The 14395-nt window shown below is 44.3% G+C and overlaps 1 protein-coding gene across 1 annotated transcript in view; it reads right to left on the reverse strand.

Annotated features, from left to right (window-relative positions):
* Positions 1–13743, reverse strand: part of COL21A1 (collagen type XXI alpha 1 chain) — a 108647-nt gene extending 94904 nt beyond the window's left edge. Inside the window, exon 1 of the mRNA XM_080998098.1 lies at positions 13654–13743. The gene's annotated coding sequence lies outside the window, so the exon portion shown is untranslated. The remainder of the gene's footprint in view (positions 1–13653) is intronic.
* Between the last annotated feature and the right edge of the window lie 652 nt (positions 13744–14395).

Genomic DNA, 14395 nt, shown 5'->3' on the forward strand with positions numbered 1-14395 from the left:
CACCGTGCCACTTCCCCCTCTTCGCTTCGGAGCCCATTTGTGGGTTCCTTTGCGGGTTGGGGGGGCGCTAAGGGTGCCCGCCGAGTCCCACGGTCACAGGCTTCATCCGCCTGTGATTTCCAGAAGGGTCCCCACTTCGCCGCAGCGGAAAAGACCCGTTTCATGCGGAGCTGGTCCCTCCAGTTCGGAGGGAGTCCGCCATTGCCGATGGCGCCACCCCGGAAGTCCTGTGGGGTGTTCATCAGTCTTAAAATCTATCAATGGACACTTAAAAAAACAAAACAACTGATGGTCCCAACTGTGCATTGGCTCTTTGAACAAGATACATCATGATACATATATTTTTTTACAATTATCATTGTAGGGAAAAGTGGATAGCTTCACACTGGGCTCTGCCCCAGCTGTCCTCTAGCAAGAATTAAGAATTTTAGAATGCTAATAATGGGAAATTGGGGGGGGGGGATTCCAGTAGAAAAACATGGTCACTCCTTTGAGTCTTTTTTGTTTAATGCTGGAGTATAGCAGCACTCATGCAAGGTGTTTAAATTCTGAAACGTTCAAACGAAGTGTAAACATTTCTTACAGAGAATTGGGGTCTGTGCTAGAACTCTGGTGCATGCCTGCAGATAGGCAACTTTGAAATAAATAACTCGAGGAGATTGGAATTTTAAAATATACATTTCAGATTTGTTTTGTTTATTTTTTTTTAACTACTGCTAGAGCACTGGAGAACTCCAGGCATAACATTTAAAAAACAAATAACACATTAAAAATAATCTAAAACGTAAGACTGTATTAAAGAAAACATGCAAGAGAGGGTCTCCCAAGGGCTGTAAAATACATCATATCATCTTTTCTAAGGTTTACATGAGAGCTCCAATTTGCAAGAAGATGATCCGATATTGGGACACACACATACACACCCCTAACTGAGCAACTTCCACAGCCCTGGCGCTACCAAAGTCAGAGCTCCGACATCAACAGGGTCAAAGGAAGGTGGGGTCAGAGTTGTTGCAGGGGGGTTAGAGGAGAACCAGGAAAATGCTTGGATCCAGTACCTTTACAATCACCCAATATGCCCCCAATTGTGGGAGAAGTTGTGCCAGCTCTAGACATGAATTTCTCCCTCCTATTTCCTTCTCATTACTCCCAACAAGGAGGAAAGAGTAATAATAAAAAACCCCTCTGTCCTCACTTCTGTGCTGCCAGCAAATGTCCAGAAAGACTTTGGATTTCCTCCTGCCAAGCCTTCTGTAGGTAAAACAAGACCTACTTCACTGAAAGACATGCTTGTTCCTTTGAGTGACTAAAATGTGCATGCTTTCAAAGGAAGAAAAAGAGTTGCCTTTCTAGCGGCAGATGCCAACTTGCTGCTTTCTAGTAATTCTAAACAAACATCCATGGAGAAATTTAGGAGGAGATAATTCCATAAGTGGAAAAAGGGGAAGGAAGAGATTATGGGGAAGCCAAAAAGTGCCCCCAAACGCTTCCCCTTTTCAGTACAGCTCACCGATATTAGCAGAGCTAAACCACTGATACTTCTGCACTTTTTTTTTAATTTAAAGGTGGTTCTTTCTAGGTTATCAGACAACCAGTCAAACTTGGCTACCTACTGATACCACTACAGTGGTACCTCGGGTTAAGAACTTAATTAACTCAATCGGTTCTGGAGGTCCATTCTTAACCTGAAACTGTTCTTAACCTGAGGTACCACTTTAGTAAATGGGGCCTCCCACGGCCGCACAATTTCTGTTCTCATCCTGAAGCAAAGTTCTTAATCCGAGGTACTATTTCTGGGTTAGCGGAGTCTGTATCCTGAAGCGTCTGTAACCCGAGGTACCACTGTACAGGTAAACAAAGCTGTTCAGAGTTAGGGTGTTTGAACAAGATAGCAAGGAGAAGGGGCTGCTGAATTTCAGAGGTTGTCTAAGCTGAGGTGCAATGCTGAGCACTGCCCTCTAAATCACTGTCTCAAATATCAGATTCCTAATCAGTAACATGCCATTGGGGGAAAGGCGGGGGCGGGTAATGATTAAAGCTCAGTTTGAGTGTGCGTGTTTACTGTAGATTGAGAGAACTCCAGCTAGCACTAGCCGACATCAGATTTCTGTGTTTTGATAAGTAATAACAAAAACATGTTTGGCCCATCTGATATTGGGTCACTAATTACACTAATTGATTATTTTGCATCTTCCCATAATACAAAATTCAGCAGCAGCAATGAATAATGTGGGAACTGCAGTCAAGTGCCCATTTGGAGAAAGGAAAGAGGAATGGAGAATTAAAACTTTGCATACCTATTGAATAGACAAACTTGCATAGTTTCAGAAATAGCTTGATAAATGTTTGCACGTGTTACACTAACTTACCACAGTATCAAGGGCTGTTAATTGCATAAGCTTTTCACAGATACACAAATGAAGGGGTTCTATTTTGGTGTGTCTCTGTGTTATGAAGGAGAAGGAATACTTAGAAAAACTCAGGGAAAATACTGCTACTGCTGCAGCATTTATAATCTTGTGCTGCCCCACAGTGGATAAGTTCATGTGGAGAGCTGTATCTCAGTATCCTTTTCTTCCCATTTGAAAATTCTAGGATGGAATTAGCTAAGAATTCCTTGACGTTGTTACGGTACCCTGAAGAAAAGTGCTCTTCACAAAACATTTACCTTATTTAACTGCTTTCACCTTGTTAGCTGACTTCTAGCTCCTTCCCTTTTGAATCACGTGGAGGGGGCATCTCACAATGATGGCCAGGGAATATGGCCATGCTGCTGGGATCTTCTACCAAGGCACACAGCTGGCCCTGAATGTCCACATGTGTTTGCATGGATGTCTGCTGTGGAAAAGCCTAAGCATGATTGTGCAGTGCCCAAACTGAATGAAAGCCCATGCACAAACCTCTGTTCTTGGATAGGCTTCTTCTTCACTGCAGACATCCATGGCAGGGCCAGCTGTGTGCAAGGGGGTGGGGCCAGTAGTGCCTGCTTGCTCTGCTTTAATCACATGATGCCTCTGTCATACAATGAACACACCAAGGAGGCTTACGCATTACCTGTGAAGTCAGGCTGACCCAGCATAAATGTAAATATGAGCTGCCTCAGCAAATGCGTCAAGGAACTGAGGTCTTGCTAAGGTTATCGAACTTAGTGTTGTCAAGCATTGTCTAGGGAAAAAATCAGTGAAACCATATACAGTGGTACCTCAGGTTAAGTACTTAATTCGTTCCGGAGGTCCGTACTTAACCTGAAACTGTTCTTAACCTGAAGCACCACTTTAGCTAATAGGGCCTCCTGCTGCTGCCGCGCTGCTGGAGCCCGATTTCTGTTCTCATCCTGAAGCAAAGTTCTTAACCTGAAGCACTATTTCTGGGTTAGCGGAGTCTGTAACCTGAAGTGTATGTAACCTGAAGCATATGTAACCTGAGGTACCACTGTAATCACAAAGAGGTAATAAGTAGATTACTCACAGATGGGGGCTAATTTGCCAGTCAAGATCAAAATGGCCTGTTTAACTGTAGTGCTTCTGGACTTAGTGGGGTGCGGTGGCATAAGAGTGACTTTCAGATGACAAAGGGATCAAGGTTCCCTGCACCTATCCTGATCTGCTTTGTTTGTTTTATTCACTGTTTATGTATATAGTGCTTTACAGAGTAATACAGGAAAAGCTGGTTTCTGCCATGAGGAACTCAAAAATTTAGCATTCTGCAGAGGGAGAAACAACAGAGGGGGAAAGACACGACACAAGGGAACAAGAAAAATAAATGCAGCTGTTCTTCGGACAGGAAAAGGTTAAGTGAAATGACTGTGCCTAATATGCTTACATGGTGTCAAATACAAGTTAGTATTTTGAAACAGTAGAGCTGTCAAAAATTATACCAAGCTGTAGTTTTTCCACCCCTCAAGCTCTCTTATAAGACCTTGGATGGTTAAAAAAAAGTTGTTTGAAACTAAAGTATAATTCTTCTTACTCTTGCACTTTAATTGAACGTGTTCGCTATAAGTAACTGCACGAGAAGCCTTAGTGAACACGTTGTCATTATGTGAAATCCCTTGTCACGAGTGAGACAGGGAGTGAGAGGATTACAAGCCTTTTAATCATGTACAGATTTCCACAAGCAGTTGCAGGAAGCTAAATTACTTCCAAATTAAAGAGTGGCATGCAACTGTATTACAAGGATTTTCACGTTAAAAGGAAACAGGGCACATTCTTCTTCTGTGACAATCTCCTCCAGCCTCTCCCTATGAGACTAGCTCTTCCAAAGCTATAACAGATTTTTAGTCAGCACTAGGAAAGAACTGAGTGAACAACCTGTTGTGCAGAAACCTGGAGTTCCTCTAGATCCCAGGTACCCTCTTAAACCAGTCTGACCTAGAAAGCATGGGACAAGCAGAAAACCGTTCAGACATGTGTTTTCTGGGTACAGGATAAGTGGAAGTGTGGACAAGACCTTTGTTCTCCTTAAGTCTTCCATTCTGAAGCCAAAACTAAAATGCATTCATTAAAAGTATTTTCACATAACTTAAATCCAGCATATCCAAGTAGCCCTATATGGCCCGGTAAAAGGAAGTTTTGATTCTTAGTACAGTGGTACCTCGGGTTACATACGCTTCAGGTTACAGACTCCGCTAACCCAGAAATATTACCTCGGGTTAAGAACTTTGCTTCAGGATAAGAACAGAAATCACGCGGTGGCGGCGCAGTGGCAGCAGAAGGCCCCATTAGCTAAAGTGGTGCTTCAGGTTAAGAACAGTTTCAGGTTAAGAACGGACCTCGGGAACAAATTAAGTACTTAACCTGAGGTACCACTGTATACTTGCTACTTAATTGCTCATTAAAAAATAGAATAAATGGGCAAGATGGTTTTGTGAACTGCGCAAGGACTTCTGCCTGCAAAATGGTGCTTTCCCCACGTTCTGTCCCTGCATCCCCAAAATTGGCAGGGGGGGTGGGGAGAACCCCCAAAACAGCACACAGGGGGAGGAGAGGGGGATCATTCCCTCTGTCAAGCTGAAATGCTTGCTCTGACAGAACAATCAGAAAAGTGATGTTGAATTACTCCCAAAATGTTTTATTGAATTTTTCTGTATCAACAACAATAGCCAGTTTAAACTAAACATGCATGGTACGATTATGGCCGTTGGCCATTCAAAATAAAACCGTCTCAATAAACACATTTTGCTATATTTCATTGGTTTCTGGTTGTCTATTTATGAGACCTAGAACATTGCACTTAATAACAGTAAAATCCAGCTAACAATAAAAGTGCACTAAAAGAGCCCAACATGGATTTAAAACACCAGTAAAACCACAGGAGTCATCAAAAGACACCAAGAAGCCATGAAAAGCCTGGACAAATGAAATGTTTTTTACCTGGGACCTAAAAGCCAGCAGATTCAGTGCCAGATAAAGAAAAGGAAAGGGTTCAACAAGTGAGGGACTGCTGAGAAGGTTCCTTCTCTGATAGCCACCCACTTCGCCTAAGAAAATGAAGCACGCAGAGGCAGGCTTCCATGTGAACATTCCAGCAGATTGATATGGGAGTAGGTGTCGTTCAGGTACTGTTCTACTTTACAGCTACCCAAATAAAACTGATTGGGAACCTGTGGCCCTTAAATGTTGTTGGACTCCAACTCAAATGAGCCCCAGCCAGCATGGCCAGCGGTCAGGGGTGTTTGGAGCTGTAGTGCAGTAAAATCAAGTCTTGAATGCCAGATTATGACCAGTTTTATCAATCCCACCCATCTCAACGAATTGTTAGAAATGGCAAATACTTAGCTTATAGAAAGTGTTTCAAAATTAACATTTTGCCAGTACAGTCAAACCTCGGTTGTTGAATGTAATCCATTCTGGAAGACTGTTCGACTTCCGAAACATTTGACAACTGAAAACTGAAAGTGGAAGGCTCAATACAATAGGGAAACTGAAAACGGAAGCCACATAGCACATTTGGCTTCTGAAAATCGTTCAAAACCCAGAGCAGTTACTTCCAGGTTTTCAGCATTCGGGAACCTAGGTTTGACTGTATTACCCATGGGCCTTTCTGACCATGTGAGCTATCTGCTCCAGAGAAGCCTTTTCACCCCGAAAAATAAGACAAGGGATAACCCATAATACAGTGGTACCCCGCAAGACGAACGCCTCGCGAGACGAAAAACTCGCAAAACGAAAGGTTTTTTCGTTTTGGAGTTGCCTCGCAAGACGAATTTCCCTATGGGCTTGCTTCGCAAAACGAAGCTTGCCCCGGGGACAGCGGGTCTTCTCTTTTGAAGCAAGGGGCGGCGGGGAGAAGCGATCTCCCCACAGCCCCTTGCTTCAAAAGAGGTCCGGGGACAGCGGGAAGCGGTTCGCGCTGCCCCCGGACCTCTTTTGAAGAAAGGGGCGGTGGGGAGATCGCGATCTCCCCGCAGCCCCTTGCTTCAAAAGAGGTCCGGGGGCAGCGGGAAGCGCAGCGCTTCTTCCCCGCTGCCCCCGGACCTCTTTTGAAGCAAGGGGCTGCGGGGAGATCGCTTCTCCCGGTGCTCCGAAGCGGGGCGGGGGGGCGGGAACACCTGCCCCAGCTGTTCCGAAGCGGGGCGGGGGGGCGGGAACACCTGCCCCAGCCACCCCGCTTCGGAACGCTGCTCCGAAGCGGGGCGGGGGGGCGGGAACACCTGCCCCAGCCGCCCCACTTCGGAACGCTGTTCCGAAGCGGGGCGGGGGGGCGGGAACACCTGCCCCAGCCGCCCCGCTTCGGAACGCTGCTCCGAAGCGGGGCGGGGGGCGGGAACACCTTCTGAAGGCGGGCGGGGGGCGAAAGTCTTTGTCCCCCCTGCCTGCCTTCCCAGGGGCTTTTAAATCGCCCCGGACAGCGGAGAAGTCCTCCGCTGTCCCGGGGCGATTTTAAAATGCCGCCCGCCAGCATTTTAAGATCGCCCGGACAGCGGAGAAGTCCTCCGCTGTCCCGGGGTTTTTTTAAATGCTGGGGGTGGGAAGAAAAGCCCTTGTCTCCCCCGCCCCCAGCCTTCAGAAGAGGTCCGGGGACAGACTGTCCCCGGACCTGGTCTGAAGGCGGTTTCCCTAGGAACGCATTAATTGATTTTCAATGCATTCCTATGGGAAACTGTGCATCGCAAGACGAAAAACTCGCAAGACGAAGAGACTTGCGGAACGAATTAATTTCGTCTTGCGAGGCACCACTGTAAATCCATACAAAGTGAAATATTTCTGGCTGTGCAATTTTTCTCTCCATACATTTAAGGCAACTTTACATTCTTCTTGTCAATATGCTCTGAGGGCTATTTCACAGTTAACACATTTTAGGTATGTACCCAGTATGTTTCAAGATTATATTTTAAGATATAAGGTAGAGCATAAAGTGTGAACTCGACACATCTTTTGAAACATGCACATTAACCTACACATGCATTTGTTAGGTAGTGGGGATTGGGTGCCACTCCCTGCTGAAAGTACCGTATTTTTTGCTCTATAAGACTCACTTTTTCCCTCCTAAAAAGTAAGGGGAGATGTGTGTGCGTCTTATGGAGCGAATGCAGGCTGCGCAGCTATCCCAGAAGCCAGAACAGCAAGAGGGATTGCTGCTTTCACACACACACACACCAATGCTACACACTTCATTTCAGTTAGGCTGCTGTGGGAGCCATTAGTGGATTCCATGAATGCTTATTAGGGCTGGGGTCAAGAATAAAATGCTTAGCAGATACTGCTTTTTGTTCTTGTGAATTATCTGTACAGTGCGTGCTATCGCTATCTCTCTCTCACACACACACACACACACACACACACACAGGCATCCATGTCATCTTGGGCACTACATGATCACTGTTGAGCACATACAAATAGGTCTCCCAGCTGAAGATATCTGTAAGGAGGAGCAGTCCCACTTCCCATCCTATGCATGCCCCACTTTCACATGAGTAATGTCTGAAGGGACCTAAAGTGTTTCAAGAGTATATCATGAGATGTGGCTTCTGGGTGAGTTAAGGTAGAGACAGTTGATAATAAATATGTGTAAGAATCTGAAAGTTGACAGCTATGCAGCAAGGTGATGTCTCTGCTTTTTAAGATGCTTTCTAGGTTTGTCATTGCTTTTCTCCCAAAAAGCAGGCGTCTTTTAATTTCGTGACTGCTGTCACCATCTGCAGTGATCAAGGAGCCCAAGAAAGTAAAATCTCTCACTGCCTCCATTTCTTCCCCTTCTGTTTGCCAGGAGGTGATGGGACCAGTGGCCATGATCTTAGTTTTTTTGATGTTGAGCTTCAGACCATATTTTGCGCTCTGCTCTTTCACCCTCATTAAAAGGTTCTTTAATTCCTCCTTACTTTCTGCCATCAAGGTTGTGTCATCTGCATATCTGAGGTTGTTGACATTTCTTCCGGCAATCTTAATTCCGGCTTGGGATTCATCCAGCCCAGCCTTTTGCATGATGAATTCTGCATATAAGTTAAATAAACAGGGAGACAATCTACAGCCTTGTTGTACTCCTTTTCCAATTTTGAACCAATCAGTTGTTCCGTAGCTTCTTGTCCCACAGTCAGTAGGGGGCCCTAATCAGTCCACATGCTTACTCTATGCAGGCCAGACCTAAATATTTCTCATCAAGGTTTTTAGAGCTGTATTATCACCACAAGAGGGGGCTCCAATTCAGTAAGATAACGAGGGCTGAGACTGTTCTCTTTTAGCTACAGATTGTAGCATAAAGGATAGCTAACGAACAGGAAACACCCTCCTGAGAAAGATAAAACACTTAGGGAAATTAATAATGCAATAGGAATGGGCTTGTCTATGCCACGTTTTACAAAGCATAAATAATATGTGGGATGGATTCCCAAAGATAGCAAGAGCTGCAGCTGTAAACCTATTAAGAAAATTGATTAAAAGAAAATCAATAAACTCTATCAAGGTGTGCTAGCCTTCCCAGATGGCTTTTTCCCCACCCCCAAGAGATGATTATATTAACTATTACTTGAACTCAAAAACCCTACTTACCAAAATGTCAGATTCATCAATGGACCTTTCTCCAAGAGAAGAGCATCCATTTCAGTAAACACCAGCCTCTTCCTTCCCTGGAGCTGGCACTAATCTCATGACAATCAATAACTGCACATTATCTCCAGCAGTCAGACTAAAAGCCTATTTGTGCCACGAACCACTGAAAATCTGGCCAATGTTGGTGAACTGCTTATGGGACTGCTATCAAGCAAGGCATACAGAGCATCCAGGGTTTTCTTATGTTCTGGTTTTCTTATGTTCTGCTTATTTTGGCATCGCCTTCAGAGTCATTAACTTGCCACCAGTGCCATAGGTTGTGTGTGTGTGTGTGTGTGTGTGCGCGCGCGCGCGCACGTGCTGACATCTTAAAGTTAATTATGATGGAACATTCTGAAGGAATACCACCTGAATAAATTCCATCTGGATGAAAGGAACTACAGTACAAATTCTCAAAATCACCGTTAGTTTGGTAAATGAGACTCAAGTTTGCTTTTGTTAAAAGTAAGGGGTGTTCACAAATAGTGTACCGTCCATGTACCAGTGTAACCTGTGTATGCAATAGCTGACCTGAAGAAAAAAATCAACTAGCGTACACTCACAAAAAACCCATTTGTACAGTGTATTTGTAGAGACTGCTTGTACCCATCTTCAGTGTGACATGTGAACATGATCAATAATCCATTCAAGTTATATCAATATACTTTATCAGAAATGCTTTATCAATACATTCAAGTTATATTTGTATAATGTTTTGGTAACTTGGCTGTGTAAGTGGGAACATTTCTTTCCAGGTAGGGTACACATTAACCACTTTGGACCACTGGTTTGCCTCTGAAAGGCAGACTTTCTCTCAGGATCACACATACACACACATGGTCTTTATTACTTTTTATTCATGTTTCATACTGCAAAGCGACATGTTATGGAAAGCACAGAGTTGCCTCCCAAACCAGCACCCCCTGTTGGGTTCTCCAAATCCTCTCTTTAAATGTACTAACCCCGATTCTGTGTCCATAATCTTATATGAATCCTTTCTCCCTTCATCAGCAGCCTATTATGTAGAGCAAGTATGAAGAAACACACAGTGAAGTGAGGTCACAAGTTAATGGCAGTTAAGTATTACTGCTTTTTATGGGGGGGGGCGGGATTTTGGCACAGGAATGCTAATTTCTGCAGCAACCCTGTAATTTTTCATGACATGTATGTCTCTGAACTGTGTAGTATCTGGCCAGGGTTATATTTGCCAAGTCCAGTGAATATCAGTAAAGGTTTTAACACTCAACCAGTTTGACATTCATTGGCTGGATAATGTATTATGTACATGCTATCTGGAGTTGTTCACTATGGACCGTATCAGAAACACAAAAAACAATTACAGTGGTCCAGTAATAGATGCAGGCATTAATATACATTCCCACACATATGTAGATCTTCAAAACATACCCACACTTTTAAAGCATACACGCCATCCATTTAAAGCCCATTACATTCCCCAAAGAATCCTAGGAACTGTAGTTTAAGGCTCCAGGGAAATGTAGCTCTGTGGAGGTAAATTACTATGATTCTCTTGGGTGGGTGGGTGGGGTGTGCTTTAAATGGAAAGTGTGTATGCAGTTAACGCAGGTGGCACTGTGTGTTAAACCACAGAGCCTAGGACTTGCTGATCAGAAGGTCGGCGGTTTGAATCCCCGTGACGGGGTGAGCTCCCATTGCTCAGTCCCTGCTCCTGCCAACCTAGCAGTTCAAAAGCACGTCAAAGTGCAAGTAGATAAATAGGTACCACTGTGGTGGGAAGGTAAACGGTATTTCTGTGCGCTGCTCTGGTTCGCCAGAAGCGGCTTAGTCATGCTGGCCACATGACCCAGAAGCTGTACACCGGCTCCCTCGGCCAGTAAAGCGAGATGAGCGCCGCAACCCCAGCATCGGTCACGACTGAACCTAATGGTCAGGGGTCCCCTTTACCTTTTTATGCAGTTGAAACAAAATAAAAAATAAAAAATTCCTTCCAGTAGCACACGAAAGCTCATACCTATTACAAACTTAGTTGGTCTCTAAGGTGCTACTGGAAGGATTTTTTTTATTTTTTATTTTGTTTCGACTACGGCAGACCAACACGGCTACGTACCTGTAACTAGAACTATGCAGTCTACATTTTTCCTCAGACACCATTCTCTCCAACCCCTCTATCCAATAACAGTACAATGGAGCAAGGGATAAACTCTCACCATGTTCCTTTGAAACCTCACACCTGATTTATACAGACCTTACTGTTCTGCCATGCCACTAAAAACAAGTGTAGGACCAAATATATATGGTATATGGGATGATGGCAAAAGGCCAGGCAGAAATACAAATCCCTTTAACCAGCAAAAGTATTTGGAACCCTAGCCAAAGGAAAACAGAAACCAGGGTTTGAGGGGGAAAGGAGATGGGGAGAGAGACTCCCCCCCCCCCATTTTGTAGCTGCAATCCAGACCTACCTATCTCCTGTCATATATGGAGATGAGGCCAAAAATCCTCATACTTGTGGTAGAATGCAGCCATGCAGTGAATGGGTTGATCCACAGAAGACTCCATTAATGAAGTTGCAAACTAATAGCCCCAGACAGACAGCGGACAAGCTTCTCATAGATGGATTAATTGTGAATTTTGTATTCATGCACACTAAAAGTCTACTGATAAATGATGGGTGTTTTGCATGAGTGAGACGGATCAGGCTCAATGATCATAAGATGGTGCAGATGGAAAACTTTAATTAACAGATGTGTGACCCTGTGGCTCTGTTGTAAGTTATCAGGACATTTATTGGACTGCAGTAAAGGGAACACACGTGTGCACAACATGGGCACCATTTATCATTCCCCCCTCTCCCAGTTCTAGTCTGCTTTCCCTTTTGCTCAAATAAAGCCACTTCAAGCCATAAGTGCAAGGAAAGACTGGTAATTTAAACAATGCTGTGAGCCAGGAAAGGCTAAGCACCAAGTCAAGATTACCATTCATTTGACTCAATTGGCCCCACAGTGAAATCCCAGTTTTACAAAAAGGCCCTGAAACTGGTATAATTTTAAGAGTTGATAACACCTCAACTTCAGATCCTCTAATATAGCACTTGTAAGGTCCCCAGCTTGTGCACAAGTTGTGCTGAGTCCTGAAGGAAGGGAGTGGATAAACCAAAACACAGCACCAAATTCTTGTTCACTTTTCTGGGTGGGTTTAATGCAGAACAGCATGTACTTCCTCCACTGCATCTCTTCAAAGCTCAGACTTTCTCCCTTGCAAAGCAGGGGAGTAGAGGGAATAGCTTTCAGTGGAGAAGCAGTGGGGGGAAAGGAGAGTGCTTAATCCAGGGGTGGGGAACCCCTGGCCATTCAGATATCGTTAGAATATAGCCCCTATCACTCCTGACTATTGTCCTTGCTAGCTGGGGCCAATGAGATTTGGAATACAACAAGATCTGAAGGGCAACGGGTTCCTTATCCCTCAGCCATTCCCTTCTGTCTCTTGCTGTCACTCCCAGACGATTTTCCCAAGCCCCAGTTAACAGATTCAGGTGATGGGGAGAGAGAAAAATTACTAGTATGGGGAAATTAGGAGGGAGTGGTGGGTGTGGGAAGGTGGAAGGATTCCCTTCCCCATAGGAGTTAATTCCTATGGGCTCTACTCTCCCCATAAAATATTTGAGGGGGCCAAGGCCCCCAAAGTTGATGGGCATGCGCCCCAATATTTTATTCAAGTTGATACCTCTGCCCCTCCCATCTGCTGCTCTCTGCTGGGAACTGTTTCTACCTACCACCCTTTTTGCAAAGAAAAAGCAGCAGCTGGACTTTGAAGATACACAATAGAGACAGGATATGTAGTCCACCCTAAATGCCTCTCCACACAATGTTTCTTTAGGTGCACACTTAGGATGTTATATCTGTGCACCTAATAATGTAGAGTGTGAATACAGCAAGCTGTGTTGGAACTGACAGTGCTGAGCTAACTGGCAGGTTTACATGCACATTGAGCACTTCTGAGTACACAGAACTCCAAACCAGGACACTCTGGACTTTTTAAGAAGGAATCTACGAAACTTAATTGAAGCCATACCATGCAGCCTTCAAACCTTGGACCAGATTCAACTAAATAGTTGCATTAGCATAAACCAGTGCCAGGACACCCACTACTGCAATGGGGCTTTCCCCACTCTCCTCAGTTTGCTCCGGGCATCAGGAGAAATCTCCAGAACACAACATATGTGAGGAGGAGGGAGGGGGTCATCATTCCATCAGGCAAGCCCTACTTTGAATTCCAGCTCTTGATTTTTTTTTATATGGGTCAATGAGGACCAAGAACCTTAGTCTTCTGTTCTAAACCCAGTGAAATAAAATTCTGACTCATGACACTGACCTGTATTCAGGCCTAATGAATGAGATGTGTTTTGAGCACTGTATAACTAAATGGAAGCTCTAGTTTTCTTTCAATTCCCCCACTATGCATCAAGACATGTCTCAGAAGCGAGTTGCTGCTCAAGAAGAATGCCAGCTGTTTTTAATTTTGGGAGCTCAGATGCAAACTGGATCCACAGCAAGAAGTCATCAAAGGACAGGTTAAAAAAATACTTGGTGCAGACAAAAGCTGGTTTGCAATGATTATGTATCTCCAGTAGAGGATATCCACATACCTTCTTCAGACAATGAAGCACTGTAGAGACTCATCAGAGGAACAAGGACTGGAACTTTCATTGTTTAACACTGAACAGATGCACCTAAAAGGAGATTCAATGCATAGTTAATAATACTGGTTGGTATTGATGCCATTAATCAACAATTGGACCCAAATTTCAGTTAGTTTGTGGACGTTCCTGGAAGACATGTTTCTCATGCTCATCCTCACCCCTGCAGTCACATGCAACTTCCAAAAAGAATCCTCTGAGAGGTTAAGAGGAGATGGGGCATTGTGGGCTGGTGGGACCTCCCCAAATCAGACTGTGGTTCTAAAAATAACCCAGGAAGGTAGATTATTTCTTCTTGGAAGTCACATAGAGCCCTTCTCCAAACTGGATTACCACAGGGAGCGAGGGAATAGGTATTAAAACTATGTCACTGAGTCGGCATTCAGGGTGTTAGTCCAGCTCTGTAACATCTGCAAGATGAAGTGTGGCAAGCACTTGATTAATGAGGCTATCAAGAGGCCATGGCTGACATTCCGAGATTTCAAGTTACACACAAGCTCTCTCTTGGGACAGAGCAGTAAAAAGTGGCAGGGGGAATACTCACTTTGGAAATATAAACAAAAATGAGTAATACATTCTTGTTCTCCACCACTATCCTGATCTATGAGGATCCTTGTAAATGAGGGCGAGTGGTAATTTTTGAAATCTATATAATTACTGCCTTACAATGGATACTAAAAATGTTCTGTTT

The sequence above is a fragment of the Podarcis pityusensis genome (genome assembly GCF_964106645.2).
Source record: "Podarcis pityusensis genome assembly, chromosome: 3".
Classification (NCBI taxonomy): Eukaryota; Metazoa; Chordata; class Lepidosauria; order Squamata; family Lacertidae; genus Podarcis; species Podarcis pityusensis.